Raw genomic sequence first — 24,561 nt, 5'->3', positions numbered from 1 at the left:
GGCCATGAAATGCTCTAAAGGAAAGTAATTATTTTTAATTATTCTATATTGATGTGTTTTTTAAAAAGGGGACGTAAATATTTTAGTATAAAGATTAATATAATAATGGAGAGTATAATGATACACCTAAAAGAGTACAGACTAGTGGTTGAATTCCATAAACTCATTACTTTACTTGAAAGAAAATTACAGATGGCATTAAAACATGAACTTTAAAATAGATTATTTCTCCTTGAAATTAATAGAACTTTTCACTCTTAAAAATCTAAAAGAAAGACAAGAAGAACAAAGACAGTTGTGACTTTGCAGGAAGTACCAGGAGAGGTTTGAAGCCTGTGATATCAAAAGCACACTTATTTAAAAAATGCAAACAGAGGAGCATCAAGCAATAAACACAAGTTTGCTCAAAGAACTATAGTGATATTCACCTGACTTCTCTTCTTCTTTTGTAGGGATTACTGTTGTTTAATTTATATTATTATACAGTACTGAAATATTTTACAATCACATGATTTATTTAAATACTTATTTTTTCCTGAGCAGATATTATAGATTTGGGTGACTTCAAATTGTATCATTTCAGTCAACATTATATTATTTGTTTATATAAAACATTAATTTATTTGTTGATATATATATATGTATATCTCACAACTGGATTTATACCTATGAGCTTTAATCATAAGTACTAATGAGTGTATATTTGGCTTTTTATATGAGTAAATGTATTTGTAGACATACTCAACTTTTGTTAATACTGAAAGCAGCCTTTCAGTTTATCAGTTTCTACATTATTTGGAAGTTTGCTTGAAGCTTGGTAGTTTTCAAGATTGCATAGTGTCACAGCCATTGAACCATGCAGATCAAACACAAGTCTATCCCTAAATGTTGTTAATATATTAATTATCAAAGGAGAACTGAACCAGGTTGTGCTTATAGTAAGTTATCTTTTCGAAGCAGTACTGCCACAAATATAATATCTCTGAAACTTAACTGATTCTTTCATCTTTTAAACCTGGACACATATTACTCTTTGCTTAAAAGTAATTTGCAAAGTGGCTAGAAATAAGAGAAACTGAGTGTATTGTTTTTATGCAAGCATTAATAAATTATTTAAATAAAATATCACAAAGATTAAAAGACCAGAATTAAAGTAAACATATTAATTATAATGCCCACCCCCCCCAAGTATGTGTTTGTGTTGGTCTTTTAGCTATGTTATAGATACTTCTTTTTTTCATCCTTCTATATCTCTTTTACACCATTTTACCCCCCTAATACTATTGAGGAGAGAAAATGATAGAGTGGAAAGAATAAGATGTTGTAATTGGACTACTTCCTGCTGATTATGGGTCTAATATTTTGGGGGACAAGTTTGATCTTCATTTGCAGGCTATCTAATTTCACCTCCTAATTTCTTCTGTGCACATGACTATTTAACAAACCATAGCCAACAAAAACCAACAGCAACCAACCAACAGCTCACTCTGCCTCGCAAGTCCCTAGCATTTATATACCCTCTGAAAAGTCTTGAGCATTCTGAACATCACAGAATTTCAGAACTATCCACAGATGGCAAAACCACACCCCTGCCAAACCAGGAGGCAAATCAGTCAGCACTTGTGAAGCAGCCCATATACTCATACCTGGGAGTAAAACAAAAACATATTTGTGTGTGTATGTGTGTGTTTTAAGAAACCAAAAGTTCCAAAATTGTCATCCCACTCCTCTATGTCACTCTGACTTTCTCTCTCTTCTGTCTTTGTCTCTGTCTACCTCTGTCTCTCCATGTCTCTGTCTTTCTGTCTCTCTCTCACACACACTCTTTTTTTTTCCCCCTGTTGGTATGTGTAGTGTCTTGAAGTGTTTATTTTACTGCATTCCTTTCTCGTTAACAATAATTACAATAATATCTGCTGCTAGATGCACTGACTAAGCTGGAATCTTGAAACTCCATTGCATGACAAACTTTAGCAGAGTGAGAAACACTGCCTGTATTTCTATGTTAATTTAATATTAGAGTTTTAGACATTGAAGAAATTGAAAACTGTAAAGATATAGATAATAATGGACAAGGAGAAAAAGAAAAACAAATGGTATGATGTATATGATGAATGTTTTGTTCAGTTTTAGTATGTATAATATATATACATACTGAAAAGTGAATATTTAAGCTGTTTTTATAGAATATATATATATATAATTTTCACAAAAATTCAAGGTAGCCAATTTGCGTACATATAGACATGAATATGAAGATAGCCTAAATCATGTAGTGAGAATTTGTTACAATGATATTTACATTACTATGCTAAGTTATACATTATTTAGGTTAATGAAAATACAGTCAGTTAAGTGAATAAAATAGTGTATAATATAATCTTAATAATATTTGCTGGCATACATACATATATATATATATATATATATATATATACATATATATTCCATATATATTCATATTACATATGAATAAAGCTGTATCAATTATCTACATACACACCTTCTATAGTCACCATAATTAATTGTATTAATTCTTGATATATATTCATATTTTGCTTAAATTTATAGCAGTATATAAAATCTGTGAAACAATATTTTTATTTTCATGGATACATTTCTAGAAGTAGAATTACCATGTCATAAAATAATCATATTTTAAATTTGTTTTTAATTATTTATTTATAAACTTGAGGTCCTAAAGCAAAACTCTTTCTATTTTGCATTCAAACTGAAGAGAACAAAACATTTTTAGACTTATTTCTTTTCAAATGTATATTATTTTCTTTTAAAGCACTCACATTTTATCGTTAAGTATTTACTTTGAGTTAAAGTATAAGAGTAAAGCAAAACAAGTTCACATGCAAATGGGTTTTAACCTGTCTTCTATTAGGCTGAAACTGACATGAGTGAAATTTAATGAATGAGTTACTTAGTTATTAGTAGCTTGGAGCTACTCAAAATAACATTAATTGCATCAGAATTATTTGCATATACTGAAGTTGAGGCATTACCTCCTTTTTTTCCAAAGTTACATTAAAGGCTTATAGCTATGTGTATTAAGTGGTCATAGAGTTTAAAAATTAATAATAGTATGCTGATATTGATAAATATCTCTAAATATGCATGTTGATATAAACTTAATCCAGAGATTAAAGTCATTTTAAGTTATATAGCCTAAAATATTCAGTAATTTGAGAGGCAAGTTGTGAAACTGTTAGCATTTTTCCTAATTTTGAGAGTAGACTACACATTTTCCTAAGATTAGTATCTTTTCTCATTTGCAAAATATGTATTCAGTACATTATTCTAGAAAGAGGCCCAGTCTCATAGGAAGATCATCTCCCAGGGATTAACTACCAACCAAAGAATACACATGGAAGGACCAATGGCTACAGCTGCATATGTAGCAGAGGATGCTCTTATTGGTGTACTGGCTAGTTTTGTGTCAACTTGACACAGCTGGAGATATCACAGAGAAAGGAGCTTCAGTTGAGGAAATTCTTCCATGAGATCCAACTGTAAGGCATTTTCTCAGTTAGTGATCAAGGCCCCTTGTGGGTGGGACCATCTCTGGGCTGGTAGTCTTGGGTTCTGTAAGAAAGCAGGCTGAGCAAGTCAGAGGAGGCAAGCCAGTAAGTAACATCCCTCCATGGCCTCTGCATCAGCTCCTGCTTCCTGACCTGCTTGAGTTCCAGTCCTGACTTCCTTTGGTGATGAACAGCAATGTGGAAGTGTAAGTTGAATAAACCTTTCCTCCCCAACTTGTCATGATGTTTGTGCAGGAACAGAAACCCTGACTAAGACATCTGGCATCAGTGGGAGGTGAGGCTCTTGGTCCTGTGAAGGCTCCATGCCTCAGCATAGGGGAATACTAGGGCAGTGGTGCAGGAGTGGGTGGGTGAGCGGGAGAACACCCTCATAGAAGCAGGGGGAGGTTGGGATGGGGTTTTGCAGAGGAGAAATCAGGAAGGGGGATAGCATTTTAAGTGTAAATAAATAAAATAACTAATTTAAAAACATTTTCTAGATAATGTAAGTGTGCATAATCATTGACTTTAGTGGACTCAATTCTATTGTTCTGTTCAGATTTAAGATCAAGTTGAGATCAAGTAAAAGAAAGAAAGAAAGAAAGAAAGAAAGAAAGAAAGAAAGAAAGAAAGAGGCCCCTTTTTTATTTTAGTACTCTGAAAAATACTATTTATATCATGAAGCTTTGAGGAATATGTTAAATTACCACATGTTGTAAATATATTTTTATATCTGATTTTCAATTTCCAATTATATACCTGTTGTTCAGTTTTATGTTGATAAGTGAGTTTATCTTTGACTGTGTTCCTTATAATTTCTTTTATTCAAGTATTTAAATCTAAATCCATGAGTTAATAAAATCTAAAGTGATATCATTGTATTTTATATTTGTATTAATTTGATCCACTTGAATTAATTTTCTTAGTGTAAAATATCTGAACTGTGCCTTGTCACAAGTGTTAGCTGTAGGGGAAGGGAAGTAGAAAGGATCTTAGCAAGGATGCAAGCATGTAAAGGACAGTAAAGGGAGTCCTACTGTAGCAGAAAGGAGGGTCTTTGCAATAGGCAATACTTTCAAGTGTGGATCTCTGCTGCTTCTCTTCATGGATACAGTGACTGAAAATGAAGCATAGGTCTAGAGCATCATTAGAACTGTTCTAAAAGAACTCAGAGAAGAGAAGTTTCTTATGTCAGGAGCATATACAAATATACAAAGATGAAACAAAAGTTAACTATTCATGCAGTAAATAGTTGACAAGTACAATTAAAATATATGTTAGCATGCTGTAGACTTGGAAAATATTTCCCAATGTGTATGTAAAAATGAAAAAATATGGAAATGCATATATCATATATTATATATATCATATCATATCATATGTAATATTGTATATATTATATCATAATATGCAAGGAACTTGAATAAATAGAAACAATACTAAAGTTTAAGTTGTATGGAAAACACTGTTAGAGTAACAATAACTACAGACAAGGAAAGCAAAGAAGAAAGACAAAATTGGAACTGAGACTTACTGCTACACAGTGGCAGCTAAACAACGTGGAGATGGTATGAATTTAAATACATAAAGAAAGAAAATGAAGATACCATAAGCAGAAAGTGGATCTACAACTGCATTTCAACTGAAGTGTCAAGAATACACTCCAAACAAATGTCAGTGCCTTTAGTAAATAGTGATGGAAAAATTAGTGTCTATTAGTGTCAGATAAAAACTAGACACAGCAATCTCTCATTAGTTTGAAAAGCACATTCAAAAGGAGTGAAAATATTAATGTTGGTGCATACTCTAAGAAGAAATAGTTAACATTTTCCAGAATTTGAAATGAAGAATGTTATTTTGAAAATTATCTCAAAAAATAAGATACTGGAGTAAATATTCAAAATTTGGAATATATTAACCACACTTCTTTGGCACAGAAACACAAACAAACAAACAAGCACACAGAATCAGAGCAAAGAAATATACTACAAAGGGAAAGAAATATACTACAAAGGGAAAAAAATATTTGCAAACGCACATCTGACAAGAGAATGACTCTGAAATATTCAATAAATTCCTCTGATCTTGAAAGATGGTTCAGTAATTAAGAGTGCTTGATGGAGAAACATCAGGACTGGAGTTTGAATCCTATCACTCCCCAAATGACAGGCATTATCATATGTGTGTCAGTCACTCTACTACTGAGTGGGGTAGAGGCAGGATTGGTGGGACTTGTGGGCTGCTTATATAATGAAAAATATATTAGCTCCATGCTCATCAACAGACCCTGGCATGGCAGAGTACGGTAGAGAGCTATAGAGGAATTGGCCTGAATGGATACTCACAGATAACAGTGTATACATACTATACATATACAAGGGCACATACAAATACATACACCTACAAATATACACATGTACACACCCCAAAAAACCAAACTCAATAGTAATAAAGAATGAAATAAAAAAATAAGCAAGTTGAAGCCAGAGAGATGGCTTAACAGTTAAGAGCACTCCCTGCCCATCTTGAGTACCTCAGTTCAATTCCCAGGTTATGGCCATAGGGTGGCTTACAAGCATTTGTAATTCCAGTGCTAAGGGATTTGATGCTCTCTCTTGGCCTCATTTGGTAACAGGCAAAAACATAACATACATGCATACAAGATTTCTATACACACAAAATAAAAGAATAAATTAGAATTTACAAAATATAACCAAATTGAAATTCTCAATAAACATTGAAAAAATATTTCAAATGAAGACCTACAAAAGACTAGCTTTAGTTGGAAAGAAAACTACTCAACAGTACAATTCATCAGGAAAAATAGAATCTTAACACATACCATACTTCAAACTAAATGGCTTTGTCAAATGCTAAATATAGCAATGCCTTGCAAATATATGTAAGCAGGTAAAATCAGCTGTCTCCAAACCTGACTACTTGAGTTTGATTAGTGATATTCACATGATGGCAAAAGAGAACTTAGTCTTAAAAGATGTTCTTTGACCTCCACACATACACCTTGTAACCCATACATCCATTGTATACAAATACATTGATGTACACAAATATATTCATATTATAAATAAATGTAATACAATTAAAAACTAACAATTACATTGGAACCTGAAGAAACACAGACTATTGCTAATTACTTTTTGAAGAAAAATTGATATAATTATCACAGAAAAATAGGATGTATATTGTTTATCAATCTATATGCTCAACTATTGTATGATCAACCCTTAAGGTCCTCAGGAAATAAATTTAGCATTAAACAGACATCTGCACTTCTGCTGTAATAGTGGCACCTTAGCTAGTAAATGAAAATAAGTGAAGCTGCCACCAATTTAAAAATGAACAAATGATACGTGAAAAATACAGAATATAGTACAATTGATCCATAATAAACATCATGAGTAGAGTTTAAGCCTACAATGTAATAAAAAAAAGAGCAAGCCAGACATAGAGAAGAAGTCTTGAAATTTACCACTTATATATGGAATATGAAAAGGTGAATTACAGGAAGGAGGTAAGTACCAATGTAGAGAAGCAACACGTAAGCGGCAAGATGAGCAACTCAGACAGGAGAGCCACAGATCCAGGGAAGAGGTCAGGGTTGTCTCAGAGAATAAGTGCACAGGTTATAGATCCAATGGTTACCAAATGTCTGATAGAAAATGAAAATCCAGGGAAGGTGGTAAGGTTCCCAGGCTCACAATGCCTCACAGCAGGCATGGAAGAGCCTGAATATTTGTAAAAATGAAAGGCATACTTGAGTTAAACCATTATAGGGGGGATCTCTATATGAAAATGCATACTAGAATGTGGTAGGGGACAAGGCCAGCCAGTGATTTGATGAATGTTGCTTAGTGACTCAGTACAGTACTCGCAAGAGTCAAATAAAACCTGAAGTTCTTATATCTTGCATATTCTAAGTTTCTGGGCTAATATTTATAATATTATAAATATAGATAATAGATATAGATATAGATAATAGATTATAGATAGATATAGATATAGATGATATAGATGATATAGATGATATAGATATAGATATAGATATAGATATAGATATAGATATAGATATAAATATAGATATAGATAGATATAGATATAGATATAGATATAGATATAGATATAGATATAGATAATATAGATGCAATTTGCTAAACACATGAAACTCAAGAAGAATGAAGACCAAAGTGTGGACACTTTGCCCCTTCTTAGAATTGGGAACAAAACACCCATGGAAGGAATTACAGAGACACAGTTTGGAGCTGAGACGAAAGGATGGACCATCTAGAGACTGCCATATCCGGGGATCCATCCCATAATCAGCTTCCAAACACTGACACCATTGCATACACTAGCAAGATTTTTCTGAAAGGACCCAGATATAGCTGTCTCTTGTGAGTCTATGCAGGGGCCTAGCAAACACAGAAGTGGATGCTCACAGTCAGCTATTGGATGGATCACGGGGCCCCCAATGGAGGAACTAGAGAAAGTAACCAAGGAGCTAAAGGGATCTGCAACCCTATAGGTAGAACAACAATATGAACTACCCAGTACCCCCCAGAGCTTGTGTCTCTAGCTGCATATATATCAGAAGATGGCCTAGTCGGCCATCAGGGGAAAGAGAGGCCCATTGGTCGTGCAAACTTTATCTGCCTCAGTACAGGGGAATGCCAGGGCCAAGAAGTGGGAGTGGGTGGGTGGAGGAGTGGGTGGGGGAGCGGGTGGGGACTTTTGGGATAGCATTGGACATGTAAATGAAATAAATACCTAATTAAAAAAAAAACCTGAAGTTCTCAAAACAAGTCCCACAATGGAAAAGACGATCTCACCCTCTTTTGAACTTGTCTTCTGCTGATGCTGATGCACATCTCAAAGTAGTTTGGACAAAGGAAACTTTCATCCACGCAACTTCTCCAGATGTGCTAGTAATAGGAAAATTGAACAATATGTTTTTCCCCAAATTACCAATCTTACAAATCTGGCCTTGACTGACAGTAACACAGAAAACTTCCCAAGTAAATCACAAGAATAATTACACCTAGATTAAAACAATTTAAAAGGATATAATGTATTTCAACAATAGAAAAGCAAAGGCCTGAATGGCCCGAGGATATCAATCCAATATACAAAATAGAATTCAATGAGTAGATAAAATAACTTGAAGAAAATATCAAAGATGCTGGAAATGAGAACTTAATAACCTCAAACCAAAACATCATAAAAACACTCACTAAAAAGCTATAAGGGTCATGTGGTAAATCGAGTGAAGTTTGGTGAATAACATAATATTGGGTCAATAAGTAAAGTTTAATGCTAAATTTAAAACATTGACAACAAGCCAACCCAAATAAAAAATAATAAACAAACCACCAAAACAAATAAAAAATAATAAACAAACAGCACACACACACAAAAATACAGCTTTGGACAGCTGTAAAATGATATGAAATTTGCATTATATGCATAGAGGGAAGGGACAATTACTAAATACACAGAGAATTGAAAAAGTTACATAAACAGTTTCCCAAATCAAGAGAAAGAGATGCTCACTCATGTACAAGAGTCTAACAGTACAAGAAATGGAAAGGACAGGAAATAACTCATAGCAAGCTACAGTTAACACGACAAAATCATTAAAAAAAAAGTGGCATTAAAGTTTTTTTCCAAATCTGTGGGTGCCTGTTAACAATGTCTTTTTGCCTTACAGAAGCTTTTCAGTTTCATGAGGTCTCATTTATCAAGTGTTGATCTTATAGTCTGAGCTACTGTAGTTCTGATCAGGAAGATTCCCCCTGTGCCAATGAGTCTCAGGACTCTTTTAAACTTACTCTTTTATTAGATTCAGGGTATCTGGTTTTATGTTGAGGTCCTTGATCCACTTGGATTTAAGCTTTGTGCAAAGTGATAAATATGGATCTATTTTCATTCTTCTATATACAGACTGCAAGTTAGACCAACACCACTTATTAAAGATGATTTCTTTTTTTCCACTGTATGTTTTTGACTTCTTTGTCAAAGATCAAGAGTCCATAGGTATGTGGGTTTATTGCTGGGTCTTCATTTCTATTCCATTGATAAACCTGTATGTCTCTGCATCAATATTATGTGGTCTTTACCACTATTGGTTTGTAGTACAACCTGAGGTCAGAAATGGTGATTCCCACAGTGAGGCAGCATTTTCAGGAGGCCTGTGATTGGACAGTGAAAAGGGAGGCAGAGTGAAGTGTTGTAGAGACAGAGGTGTCTCAGAAGAGAAGAAAATTTCCAAGATGGCAGGCAGAGTAGACCAGTGGGACAATGCCAGAGAAGAAGGAACTAGCGACTCCAGGGACAAACAAACCAGATAGACAGGAAGAAGAACCTGAACCAGTGTAACTTTAAATAGCCTCAGGTAGTTATGATATCATAAAGGTTAGAATGATTGGGATAATTTGTATAATCTAGGTAGAAAGCTTTTATTATCACTTGGTTCTGAAATTATTGTATTAGCATCTTTTGAATTGAGCATTTATAGATATATAAATCTAACTTGTTAATTATAAACTTTTAGTGTATTGTTTCTACCGTGTTGCTGAGGGTTGTAGTGGCTGACCATGGGGTGAATGGTCATTGAGTGGGGCTGGCGTGATAGTGAAGGGAACTCTGGAGCTCCAGCTCTGCAGAAGAGACGGCAGGCAGAGGAGCCCAGTGGACAATGCCAGAGAAGAAAGTAGCTGATGGAGAGTAAGAATTTAATGGTTCTACTTGGTTACAGGAACATGGGACTACAGGGGTTTATGGCTGAGAAGGAACTAGCGGCTCCAGGGACAAACAAACCAGAGCTCAGAACACAGTAACTGGTTGCTGAGGGTGGTAGCTAGAGACAGAGCTGGCGGGACTGTGCTGGGATACAGAGTTGCCAATGAAATTGGCAGGTAGTTTTAAATATTTCCTGCAACACCACAGAAGATCTTTTATTTTTGAGAATTTTTTTGGTAATCCTGCATTTTTCATTTGTCTAAACAAATTTAGAATATTTATTTTCATGTCTGCAAAGAATTGTGATGGAATTTTGATGGGGAAGGCAATGTATGTGTAAACTGCTTTTGGTAAGATGGCCATATTCGCTATATTAATTTTAACAATCCAAGTACATGGGAGAGCTTTCCATCTTCTGAGTTCTTTGATTTCTTTCTTTGATTTCTCCAGAAATTCTTCACTAATTGTACATCCAATAGAGGGCTAATATTCAAAATATATAAAGAACAAAAGACGTTAACCTCCAAAAAACTAAATACCTCAATTAAAAATGGGATGCAGAACTAAACAGAGAATTCATAACAGAAGAATATCAAATGGCTGAGAAACACTTAAATGTTCAAAGTCCTTAGTCATCAGGGAAATGCAAATCAAAATGACCCTGAGATGAATCAGAATGGCTAAGATTAAAAGCTCAAGTGACAGCACATGCTGCCAAGGAAGTAGAAAAAAAGGAACATTCCCCCATTGCTAATGGGATTGCAAGCTGGTACAACCACTCTGGAAATCAATCTGGAGGTTCCTCACATAACTAGAAATAGTTCTACCTGAACACCGAGCTATACCACTATTGGATGTATATCCCAAAGATGCCCCACCATACTATAGGGACACATGTTCCCTGATGTGCCTAGTGACCTTATTTATAATAGCCAAAAGCTGGAAACAACCCAGATGTCCCTCAGCTGAAGAATGGATACAAAATTGTGGCTCATTTACACAATGGAATACTCTTCAGTTTAAGATCAAGGCCATAATTGTATGGGGAAGGGCTGACCGGAGAGAATCCCAGAAAACCAGGAGAAGGAATGGAAATATGCAGACTCAGGGTGTGGAAAGATACAGGAGAATACCCAAGGGAGTGCCAGAATCCTGGGATGTGAGAGGCTCAACATTCAATAGGGGTGATCTTAGCCAAAATACCAAAAATAGGGAGAGAACAGTTCACTTCCAGTAGATATAAAAGGCTTCAACTGGAAGGACTTGGTTACCAATTCACAGTCAAAATTCCTCACCCAGAATGGTTCCTTTCTAAAAGAACTGTAAAGATAAAATAGAGAAGAAACTGAAGATAAGATAGTCCAATGGCCAGCCCAACTTGGGATCCATCTCATAGGGGTGATAGTGTGGTGCACGAAGGCCTGATACTATTGCTGATGCTATGCTGTACTTACAGACAGGAGCCTAGCATGGCTATCCCCTGAGATGCCCCAATAGCAGCTGCCTGAGACAGATGAAAATACTTGCACCCAAACATTGGACTGAAGTCAGGGAACCCTATGGTTCAATTAGAGGAAAAATTGAAAAAGCTGAATGGGAAGTCGACCCCGCAGGAACACCAGCAGTCTCAACTAACCTGAACTCCAGGTAGCTCCAAGAGACTGAGCCACCAACCCTGAGCATACAAGAGCTGGTCTGAGGTCCCTATGACCCCAACACATATATATATAAGAGATCTGCCTGGTCTGGCCTCAATGGGAGACAAATGTGCCTAATCTTTTGAGAGACTTGAGGCCTCAAGGAAGTAAGAAGCCTGGAGAGGAGCACCATCTCAGAGACAAAGGTGAGGAGGAAAAGGATGAGGTACTGGGACAAGGGGGACCGGGAGAGGAGGCACCACTGGAATGTAAATAAATAAGATGATGATGATGACAATGACGATGACGATGACGACGATGATGATGATGATAAACTTAATCACAAGAAAATAACTATCATAAAATGAATGAAAATAATGGGGGTATTGAAAGGTCAATTTAAATATAGGTAATCAATTATTCTGTTCAATACTCTAAAAGCAGAGAGCCTGGATATATGTATGCCAAGTTTTGAAAGACCAGAACAATCAACATCAAAATTATATCCATTTACACTGTCTGTTAAAGCTGTAAAAGAATGAAAATTTTCCTAAAGTAAGTGCAGATTAATAAAATGTATGACCACTAAGCCATCTAGTAGAAGGCATGCTTTCAGCTGAAGAGAAGAATAAACACACTGCAGGGGTCACAAGGTAGTATTAAGCAAAACTATGAAAGATAATCAAAACATATTTGAAAAAACCCACCGAATCAACAACATAACAGAAAAAAAAGACACAGCTTTCAGTGATAATTTTTAAGATCAACAGTTTTAATTCCTCAATAGACACAGATAAACAGATTGGGTTAGAAAACAAGATACAACTTTTTGTGACATAAAATAAAGACATTTTTTTTTTACATTACTTTGAAGTAAAGAAATGGAAAGGGGGGTTATAAGCAAATGAAACTATGAAGTAAGCTAGTACAGCATTATGATATCTGAGAAAATAGACTTCAATCTGAAACAAGTCAGGCAAGGTGAGGAAAGTCACTGTATATTTATTAAGGGACCAGTCCACAGAAAGGATATTGCAGTCAAACAACAATAAAAAATACAAATAAATATGCAAGCTTTGGATACTACTTCATGATAAATATGTAACTAAAGGAAACTAGAAGGTAAAAAGGGCTGTCTACTATTTACTTTGACATAAAATCATTAGTGTACTACCTCTTAAAGTTGTACATATGTTTCAAAATATTTTACAGGATCTCTCTGAAAAATAAATCTATTTATAGAAGTTTATGTACTCAAATGTCAACATAATACACATAATTTTATTTCTCATAGATTATTTGCAAATAATTCATGACAAAATATAACCAATATAGTTGGCCAACCTTGGTTGAAATTAATCAGCAAGTGTAGTAGTTGTGAAGTAACTAACAATTGAAATTTTTATCATCACAAACCACTGAGACAAATAGTGAGGATATACTTCATTTTTCAATGATCTGATCAACATATGCACAAACATATAAAACAAGCTTTCAATTTGGATAACCTTTGATCACATTTTAGTGATAGTCTCAGTTTCTTCTTATGCAATATGATACACATTTAAATTCAATTGTCAATGTAAGATTTTCCCGTGTCATTCTGGACAAATGAAAACAGCAAATTATAAAGGAGTTGCATGAACATTTATTACAACATGTAATTAAAAACTATGGTGTGCTTACAGACCAGAGATTAGCATTGCTGTTCTCAGAGAGACCCAACCAGCAGGTGACCAAGACAGACTCAGATACTTACACCCAACCATTGGACTGACACTGGGGAGCCTTATGGTTGAATTGGGGGAAGGATGGAAGAAGCTGAAGAAGAGGGTGACCCCATAGGAATATCTAATCCAACCCCCTGGAAGTTCCCAGACACTGAGACACCAACCAGGAGCTGGACTGAACACTTCCTGCTGCCCCAAGCCTCGACACCTATGTAGCAGAGGACTGCCCGGCAGGAGAAGATGCTCCTAACCCTCAATAGACTTGATGCTCCAGGGAGCAGGGAAACCTGGTGGTGGAGGAGCAGCCTCTCAGAAGAGAAAGGCAGAAGGAGGATCAGGATGAGGAACTGTGTGAGTGGGGACTGGGAAGAAGTCAACAGTCAATGCCTGGATTATAAATAAATTAATATTAATAATAACAATACCTTCAGCCAAAGTGATTACACATTATGACATTACTAAAAGCAGACTTGAAATAAATTTCTAATAACATTTAAAATAGTGTTTTAATTATGTGTGAATGTGTGGATGCAATTATCTGTGGTTATTTTCACCTCATAATAGGTGCTTCTGGAGATCAGAGGTTTCCTTCCAGTCACCCTGAGCCGAAGTTCCAGATAACTTTGAACTGCCTGACATAAATGCCTAGGAACTGAAGTTAGGTCAACAGGTACTCATAAATGCTGAGCCATCTTCCTAGCTGAAATAGCACATTTTTTTTTTCAGTGACATTTCTATTGTTTCAGTAAAAGTGATACAAGTAACTGTGCCAGTGTCAGTAATGAAAAAGCATGACAGGTTTTAAGGACTTACTTATTTTGGTTTGGTAATGTTAATAGTGTAGATTTAAAGTGTCCTTCCTTATCTTTTTTGGTAACATTTGGTTGAAAGTTGATTTTATTCAATATTACAATGGCTACTCCAGCTTGTTTCTTGGGACCATTTGCTTGGAAAATTTTTTTCCAGCCCTTTACTCTGAGGTATTGTATGTCTTTGTTACTGAGGTGTATTTCCTGTATGCAGCAAAATGCTGGGTCCTGTTTTCATATCCATTCTGTTAGTCTATGTCCTTTTATTGAGGAATTGAGTCCATTGATTTTAAGAGATATTAAGGACCAGTGAGTGTTGCTTCCAGATCATGTATTTTGTATATGTTAGAAGAACTATTTCACCAAAATCAAATCAACAGATTATATTTACATATGTTCAATTATTAATAAAGGGACTTTATACAAAGACTCACAAAAAAAAGAGTACAGTTATACAATTTGACTGTAAAGAATGTCTATTTAACAACAAAACAACACCCACACATGAATATAAGAAATATCTTTGGTTGATTATTTAATATTGCTCCAATTTACATATCTCCTGCATAATTAGAAAGTTTACTTTTTAAAATTTTAACAGAAAAGATTTCATAGTCTTTAGAAAGATAAGTAAAACAATACGTAAAGACCAGCCAATTAGCAATATTCAATATTATCAGGAAAAACAATTTTTATGTTGTGCTATATTCATAAGATTAAATGGTGTGTCTTGATATTAGATGCTATACTAATACAACTACACAAAATTATTTACTGGCGTGTTAAACATGTGAATAAATCCTTAAAATATTTTATGACTGAAAGAAACAATGCATATACTTGTTCAAATCACCTGACATCATATGCACATATGCATATAAGAAGCACACACACTTAAAACAGTAAGTTTTATGGAGGAATCTGGAAACGAAGAACAGAGTGATACCTCTCTAGAGCCCTAGCTTTAGACTGAGCTGTTTCAACAGTGACTGTGGTACTCCTATAATGTGTAAATGTGCTTCTAGGAATAAGGTTTTCAGGTCAGATTTTCAATAAGGGAAATATGATACAGCATTGTTGTATACTTTCTCTAGCATATGGAATAGCTTTAGGCTTTTTTGGTTCCTTTCCTTATTCATCATTATGTGATTACATACTATTTGAATAATTACCTATTTGCAATTGTGAAGGAATATACTTTTATTTCCATATTGTTGGGGTTGTATATTACTGTGTAGTAGCTGTAAATGGTATTCCAAGATTATTTTGATTTATAAACTTCCCTACTGCTCATTTTTTCGACTATTTTTATTTGTTCTTTTCTGCTATTCAGTTCTTGTTATTCTTTATGTGTTTAGTGCATGAACTTATTGTTAGAAATATAGTGTGGTTCTATGTTCTCCTATTCTTTAGGTTGTCTCTCACCTTGTTGATGGATACTCTAAAGAACAATAATTGTAAATAAAATATAAACCTTAATATTAAATAAGTAAACTGAACATTTTCTCCTGCTCATATTCCATTTCAAAAATGCTTCTCTCATCATTGAGTTGATTTATCTTTTAATTGAATCCCAAATCATTCTACCTCAGGCTCAGTATATTAAATAAACCCCACAGTATTGCATCATTTAATATCAATAAGAGCTAATTGTGTAAAGGAAAAGTGTTTTTCACTTAGAATTACTTTATTTGACTTCCAGCCCAAGAAATAGCTCTTTGGCTCTTTCAGTTGGGGTATAGAATAATGCAATGGCAGCTTTACAACTTTTGCTACTTAGGGATTGAGGATGGAAAACAGTATTCATTATTGATGTGCACAGAAAATATTTATGCCCTGGAGTGCTATGCCAGAGGTCTTATAATTGTTAAGGGATATTTTAAATTGCACTTAAGCCCCAAGAAAAGATTTTACATTCTACATATTTAATTTTGAGATTTTGTGCATGCTGTACTGAAATATTTAAGAGATATCATTAAATAATAACAGAAGCCATTTCATGGCGCCTGTGCCATACGTCATTTAGGAACAGCCTATCTGAAAATAATCATAAAATAAATTTAACTACTAGAGAGTTGTATACTTCTATTCTAATATTTTAATTGATACTTTAAAGTTTACACAGTAAAGAGGAAAAATACCATGTTTTGATTAATATAAATATTAGTGATGTTCAAAACAGGATATGTGTATTTATCTCCACAACCATTTATTTAGCTACTATATAATGTGTATGTATTACATCTGTGTATATATAAATTCCTTATGGTGACTATATAGTATATTAATTGATTTACATATATATATATATATATATATATATATATTATATGTGCTTTTTTGTTATCTTTAGTCTCCCTGATGTGCAAAACATATGCCAGAATATTTTTTCACAAATAACTATGATTTAGTATCTGTTAGTTGAACTTTATAGATACCTCCCGTCCTGCTCCTCTTTCCAGGCCAGTAGCTGGACTACTATTTATAATCAAACTTTATGATAAAGACACTTTTACAAAACATAGGTCTGATAAAATGCAATGTTCATCCTTCTGTACCTGGCATATTCCCTTAATATCCAATTCTATCTACTTTTACACTTTTATGGCTAAATGTCATTGTATTGAATATGTATTTCATTTCATCTCAACATTATCATTAGTTGGCAGATACATACATCATTTGCATTATGTAGTCACAGTGCAACAATAAAATTGGGAATAAAACTATGTCTTCAAGAAATTGATTCTGTTTCCTGTTGTATATATTAAGAAGCAGGAAGGACTCAGTATACACTTTTGAGTGTATGTTATATGATAATTACAATGTATAATCTAGAGTTTCTATTCTTAACTTTTGAGAAATCTTTGTATTTGCCAAAATAGCTGTATCAATTCACAGTCCCACCTACAATTTGAAAAGTTCAATGTGCAACAATTTCTTTTAATTCATATCCTTATCAAAGTTTGATTTCTCTTATAATTTATCACTATTCTAACTGGAGTGAGGTGATAACTCCCTATGGTTTTGTTTTTATTTAAAAAATATTATAAATATTTTCAGTAGCACCTTTGGAACACCTCAACATTGTCTTTTGAAAATGAACTAGTAAAATTGCATATTTTACCAGGTTTTTTAGAATGTTTTTACAATTCAAGTGAATTTATTGAACATTTTAGGTATCAACCTCTTTTTAGGGATATACTTTTATTTGTATGATCTTCCATTCCATGATCTGATTTTCATTCATTAATTTTTTTCCTTATTTGGAGATACTGTTTTCTTTTCCACAACTATATTTGTTTCTGTTAGTATTGTTTGCTTGATTTTAGAGATATTTTCAAAAATATCTTTCAAAAACATTTTTCATACATTTTTCTACTTTTTTCATGAGTTCAGTTCTTACTAAGATACTTAATCTATTATGACTAACTTTTCCTTTCATATAGACTAAATATAGAATAAATTTCTTCTTCCAGTAATTATCCAATGTGTTTATCATCATTTGTTGAAACTTACTGTCCCTTCTCTATTTTGCCCTCTTAGCTTCTTCATCAAAAATTACTTATAGTTGTTTAATGGAGCCTGTCTGTATATATCATGTAATGTAACCAGGGATTGTTCAATTTCTGTCTTTTTCTCTAGGCTCTTTAGTTTTTTGGGTTTGTTTGTTTGTTTGTTTGTTTTTTGTTTTTTGTTTTTGTTTTTGTTTTTCTATTAACATCTATATTCCAGTACTAGTCTGAGCAATTGTGATAAAACCAAGCTTTCTTGTCTTGTTAGAGATATTAGAAAAGAATCTTTCATCGACTTTCATTAATTATAACATCTCATGTTTTATTTTTATACAAGACATATATTAGATTAAGGTGAATTCCTTTTGGATCAGTTTCACTCAGAGAATTATATCATGATGGGATGCTGAATTTCACTAAATCACATAATTTTGTTATTTGAATGTCAATTTGTGTATATTCAAACTACAAGTTTGCATAAGAACCATAATTGCACCTTTTGGTTGAATCTTAACTATTTTCTTTATTAATTGGCTACTAGGCTTTTTGTGTGACTTAGATATTGAGGAATTGGGTATCCATCTCCATCAAGGAAATTTGTTCTTAACTTTTTAATTTTTTTAACTTATGCTTTTGTCCTAGTTTAATTTTCTTATCTGTGAAACATTGACCTCATCAAACATTTGGGGAAATTCTCCTCTTATTTTCTTTAGCCTTTAGGCTTTTTTGGTTCCTTTCCTTATTCATCATTATGTGATTACATACCATTGGAATAATTACCTATTTGCAATTGTGAAGGAATATACTTTTATTTCCATATTGTTGGAGTTGTATATTACTGTATAGTAGCTGTAAATGGTATTCCAAGATTATTTTGATTTATAAACTTCCCTACTTCACTATCATTATTATTATCATTATCACTAGCATTTCCATTAGTTCTCTCTATTTTTGTCAAATGGTTTAAGATGCCATTGAACATAGAACAGCCATAATTTCTTTGTTGGATTATTCCTGGATATATGCTTATTGGCAAAGTTCAGATGACAATTCACCTAGTCTTGCTATAGTATGATGTGTCTTCAGTTATAGTCATATTTGCTTGTTTATGTAAGCCTTCCTATTATAGTGATATTTGTGTCATCTCATTTTGAGGCCTGCATTATGATAGAAAAGTTTTCCTTACTGACTTTTATTTACTTCTTTTGATTTAAAGTTGTTTTAAAGGTGGCTCAGTGTGATAATTCCTACCCACCTTTCCATATCATTTGTGTGATATATATCATCTCATGCTTTTACTTAGCTAAACTGTCTAGGATCCTCCTCTAAAGCCATGTCTCCCCATCCAGAGACTACTCAACCTCTCAAAGCATGGCCACCTGCTAGAGACAAACTATTTTAAGGCAGGAAAGTATAGAGTATTCACATCCAAGCCCTAATAATAAAATATTATTCATTTGCCTTTTTATCTTCATCATGCTTTGATATTTAAAAACATTATTTGCATATGTGTATGCATCCAATTGTGTGTATGCTAGTTTTAGAGTGTGACTGACTTGCTGTGCACAAAAGGGCAAAATGCTGGGGTCGTAGATGCTGGACATTGGGTATGGATTCACATGATGTGATAAGAATTTAGATCCTCATGATTACACAAGAGTTTTAATCAATTGGTGAGTGGTGTACCAGCCTTTGTGTAAATTTTAGTGTCAGGATTTTTATATTTCTATATTGTCCATATTTTAGTATGTATCATAGTTATTACCATTGTTAGATGTGATTGGATTGTGCATCATGTTTACATACAGAAATACACTTGGATTTGTCTATGTAAACACATTTTTACCAGTTCTATGTATTCTAAATAAAGAAAAACTGAATAACGAACTTAAAACTTTTTATTGGAGATGAGTGATGAGCTACATTCTTCTCTCTTTTGTTCATTTGGGCTCTAGGTTTTCTGTTGCTCATCTGTAAGAACAGCTGTTGTTGTTGCTGGCAGGGATGTATTGTTTTTTTTCCTTTGTTGCTGTCACAGTTTTTTGAAAATTTCCTGTGAGTCTCTCTTGCCCTGTAATAACTCCTCAGTAATATTTGCTGCTAAATAAATTGGGAAACTTATGAGTTCTCTCTCTTTCTCTCTCTCTCTCTCTCTCTCTCTCTCTCTCTCTCTCTCTCTCTCTCTCTCTCTTGCTGTTTAAGTGGCCTCTATTCATACTAAGACTTTGAGTGATTAGTAAGCATATGTCTGAGGAAGTTAGTTCAATTGGATTTGGCTATTGACATTTGACCTTGCTGCATATCAATATTAATATCTAATTTAATGTGAGATATTTTTCTAAACAAGCATTTAGCTTTCTTATTAAACTATTAGTTTCAAGTACTTTGTTTTATTGCCTGAGTTTGGAATAATGATAGTGAAAGTCATTTCCTGGTTATTCAGTCAACTGCTAATTTAGATCACAGCAGAGTCTCACAGAAACAGATGTATAAAGAGCCTTAGGTATACAGAAAGCTCCTGTGGTCAGTGGTGAAACAGCCTAGGAACAAGGGATGCTCTTGAGACTCAAAATTGGTCTTCTAACTCAGTCTTTTAATCCTCTTGCTTACTTGCTTTTTGCTGCTGATAATTTCACTAAATTCAGAGCCTTCAACATGTTAGTCAAGTGTTCTACCACTAAGCTATATTCTCAGCAATGTGTTTTCTTGTGTGTGTCTTTTGTTTTTTAGATAATTGTCCCTAATTAGTCCCTGCAAGCCTTGAATATACCCACCTTTTACCCTGTCTCCCAAGTCCTAGGATTATAGTCATGTTGCTACATGACTATATAGCTTATATATTTTAAAACAGTCTCTTTTGAGAAACTGCTAATTTTATTTCTCCATTTGATATGTAATAGTATTAATGCACATTCTGTGTTCTTATTTTTGACTAGTGTACTTGTTAATTTGAGGGTTTCTGTTTAATTTTTAAAGTTAAGACTCTAAGTGAAGATACCAAAATGTCTCTCTCTATTTTCATAAGTCTTACTAGGTTTCTTCCTTAAACAGCTATTTTGAGTTCTCTGATAAGCTGCAGATACAGATGGCTACATGGATGTTTTCGAGTACCATAAGGAAAGAACTGGATTGCCTGAGACCTGATGTTTTTAACACTGGATATTACCTTTAATTGAAAACTGGCTATATATTATAGTCTTTTAAATGATACTTAAGACGGTTCTTTCCAAAATTTTAAATAGTCTGTTTATTTCTTCAGAGACTATGGACACCTCCAATATCTCAGCACTAGATGATACTCAAATCTGATTTTATACCAAGCCCAAAGTTGATGTGTTCTCATTCTATCAGTGAGGAAGTAAAAACTAAACTCAGGTTGGTATTTAATACATACTTGATATGTTATTCAGAATAAATTAAAAATGGACCTCAGAGTATTTCATTTTTATGGCTCTTGTTTGTTTTATTAAGGAACACTGTTCTTTGTTGCGTCCATGTATATTTATATGTTCACTTCACAGAATGCAATGCAAGTTTCCTCTGTCATAAATGCATTGAACTTCCATGTATGTAACAGTTTTTTGTAATCTCTCCAATGGTGTTAGGGTTATGGTTTGGTTTTTGTTTTTAATTGGATATTTTATTTGTTTACATTTCAAATGTTATACCCTTTCCTGGTTCCTCTCTGTAAACCCTCTATCCCATTGCCCGTACCCTGCTTCTACGAGTGTGCTCTCCAATCCACCCACCCACTCAGGTTATCCTCAAACTCTTGAGTCTTCTGCCTCTTCTGCCTTCAGCAAATCCTACCAACATGAACCACCACAGCCAGCTAGAGTGTTTCAACCACAGAATGTCCTCTTTGAGGAAGCACCAAGAACAAGTTGTATATAGCAATAATTAAAGAAAATGAAACCAGAAATTTGTAAGAGAGTGAGAGGACTATACTACATGGGAGCATTTGAATGGAAGAAAGGGAAGGTACACATGATTTAATTATATTAAAATTAAAAATCACATATTTTATAAAATTATAAAATTATAATTTTTTATAAAAATTACAGTCCACTTTCAATTTGGGCATGATAGAATTCCATTGATATCAGAACCTCACCATAGCAGGTCCAGTCCTCTGTTTCAAGCAAGAGCTTTATTTACTCTTTCACTCTTATGCTGCCTAGCATGAGAGATAGATGGGTTGGAAAAAACAAAACTGTAATGCAAGTAGAAATTTCACTCTGCCTAAACCAACACAGTACCAGAATACACAAATTCTTATGTTTCTGTGTGTTAGGTACATGATGTGAAACTATGGACCCTACTTTTGGAAATAGCTCCATATTATGCTAGCTAAACAACTAAGAAATGCAATTCCCTACTTGGCTCCACAGCAGATCCAGAGTCTCTGCTCATGGACACAGCCTGGTGACAGGGCCATTAGGATCTCCCCCATTTTGGGTTTGTTTAGCCTGAACTGAGTAGGAGAACAGTCGCCTTGTCCTTCCCTTCCTTGGCAGTTGGAGAGTCTTTATATATATAATCTTGATTTGGAGAAGGATTAATATCCTAACAACTTAGGCTGTTGATGTTGATGTGCTGCTTACATCCCAGTATCATTGGAATAATGATGTGAAGACTCTCAAGGGGCCTCTATTTACATGTTAGCTGGAGTGCTATAGACGGAACCTGGAGAGCATGTTTATGCCTGCTGTACAGGACTGGAGGCTCTGCCTAGAAGATGTGCTTTGAGCCAAGACCTAAATTCCTCTGCTATTGTTATCACTGTAGAAAAGAACTCCATGGCAAAGTCCCTTGTTTATTCCATTTCTGACTCTCCATGCTGCAATGCTTGGTATGGGAGGAAAGGGAAGTGAATAACATTTCCCCTCCTGTTGTCATGAATGAGTCTTTTAAGTTTAGTATACTAATGCCAGTTACTAAAGTCCTTCTCCTGGCTATCTGTGCTCTTACAATAGTAGTTTGATGAGTCAATAGCTTTTCATTTTCTTTAATCTTTGTTGAGTTGATCGATTACTAGAAATTTTATTGATAACCATCTTGATCACAATCTAGTAATGGCATTTTTATTAATATTTTATGAGAAGAATAATATTTAGGGATATGTTTACATAAATTTTGTAGTAACATCAATGTTTTTAAATACACAATAAAAATCTAAAGATATTTCATAACTCCTTTCTGCATCATTGATGAAATTCAGAATATGACTTTCCTGATAATAGCATATCATTGAATAAGCTATTTTATAATTATTTGGTAAAACTAATGCTTTTTAATTAAATAATTTTCCATGGTTTATCAATGTACCCATATTTCCCTCCAACTAGTAATGATATTGAATTAAAGATTGGGATTATAGGAGGGAATAAAAGACAGGTGCAGAAAAAAAAGTCATGATATTAGTACTGATTATGGCTGGAACTGTCTGTCTGGACTAGGAAATTCTCTGTCCCCTTCTGCATTATCAAAGCTGGGAATATGTGCACACAGCATGCTTTAGCAACACCTGCTCGTTAGGAATCAAATGATCTGGTGACAGGAGAGTTCAATAGAAAGGCCACCTCTGCAGTGGTAGGACGGTATTTTCATATGGTGTTTAGATCAAGAAGAAAAGAAGCTGATCTTTGTCAAGGCCCCTCTACAGAAGTAGCATTAATGAGTTCAGCTCTTTCAGCAAACTATACAGTTGTTCTTATGAAGGAAAATGAGGACTTTTTTTTCTACTAAATTTCTAGTTCTTCCTTTCAGAATATGTATACTGTGTGAAATATTTAAGGTTACAAATATAAAACAGTGTAGTCCATAATTATCAGGCAAAAGGGAGCTAGTTGGCATTTGTCACAAAGACAGAGACCTGATATAGCTCTCTCCTGAGAGGCTCTGCTAGAGCCTGGCAAATACAAATGAAGATGCTTGCAGCCAACCATTGGACTGAGCACGGAGACCCCAATGAAGGAGTTAGAGAAAGAACTTAAGGAGCTGAAGGAGTTTGCAACCCATAGGAAAAACAGCAATATCAACCAACCAGTACCCCCAGAGCTCCCAGGGACTAAACCACCAACCAGAGTAAAAATAGAGGAACCCATGGCTCCCACCGCACTTGTAGCAGAGGTTGGTTTTATCAGGAATCAATGTGAGGATAGGCCATTGGTCCCTTGAGGGCTTGATGCCCCAGTGTAGGGTAATGACAGGGCGGTAAGTGGGAATGAGGAAGTGGGGTGGGGAAGCACCATCATAGAAGAATGGGGAGGGGTAGTTAGATGGGGTGTGCAAAGGGGAAACCAGGAAAGAGAATAACATTTGAAATGTAAATAAATAAAATATCCAATAAAAAAAGAATAAAAGGAAAAATAAGTATAGCAGGTAACCAAGAAGAGATCATTATACTGATTGCAATATGAATGAAATGAGAAATAAAAATTTCAGTATATATACTATGGAAATAATTTTGAATGTCATGAATCACATATACATAGCAAAATGTCAAAACTTACTTTAGAAAACACTTTATCTTCATAAAAAATTCTCTTCTTTACAAAATGTCCATACTTGTCATTAAAATT

At 34.2% G+C, this 24,561-nt stretch overlaps 1 protein-coding gene across 6 annotated transcripts in view; it reads right to left on the bottom strand.

Moving 5' to 3' along the window:
* The window catches only part of Lrfn5 (leucine rich repeat and fibronectin type III domain containing 5), a 335,078-nt gene that overhangs the window by 64,539 nt on the left and 245,978 nt on the right, over positions 1–24,561 (bottom strand). The window lies entirely within an intron of this gene.

Source organism: Mus musculus, chromosome 12 (assembly GCF_000001635.26).
Source record: "Mus musculus strain C57BL/6J chromosome 12, GRCm38.p6 C57BL/6J".
NCBI lineage: Eukaryota > Metazoa > Chordata > Mammalia > Rodentia > Muridae > Mus > Mus musculus.
Note: the sequence above shows the minus strand (reverse complement) of the source record. Positions and strands in the feature narration are given on the sequence as shown.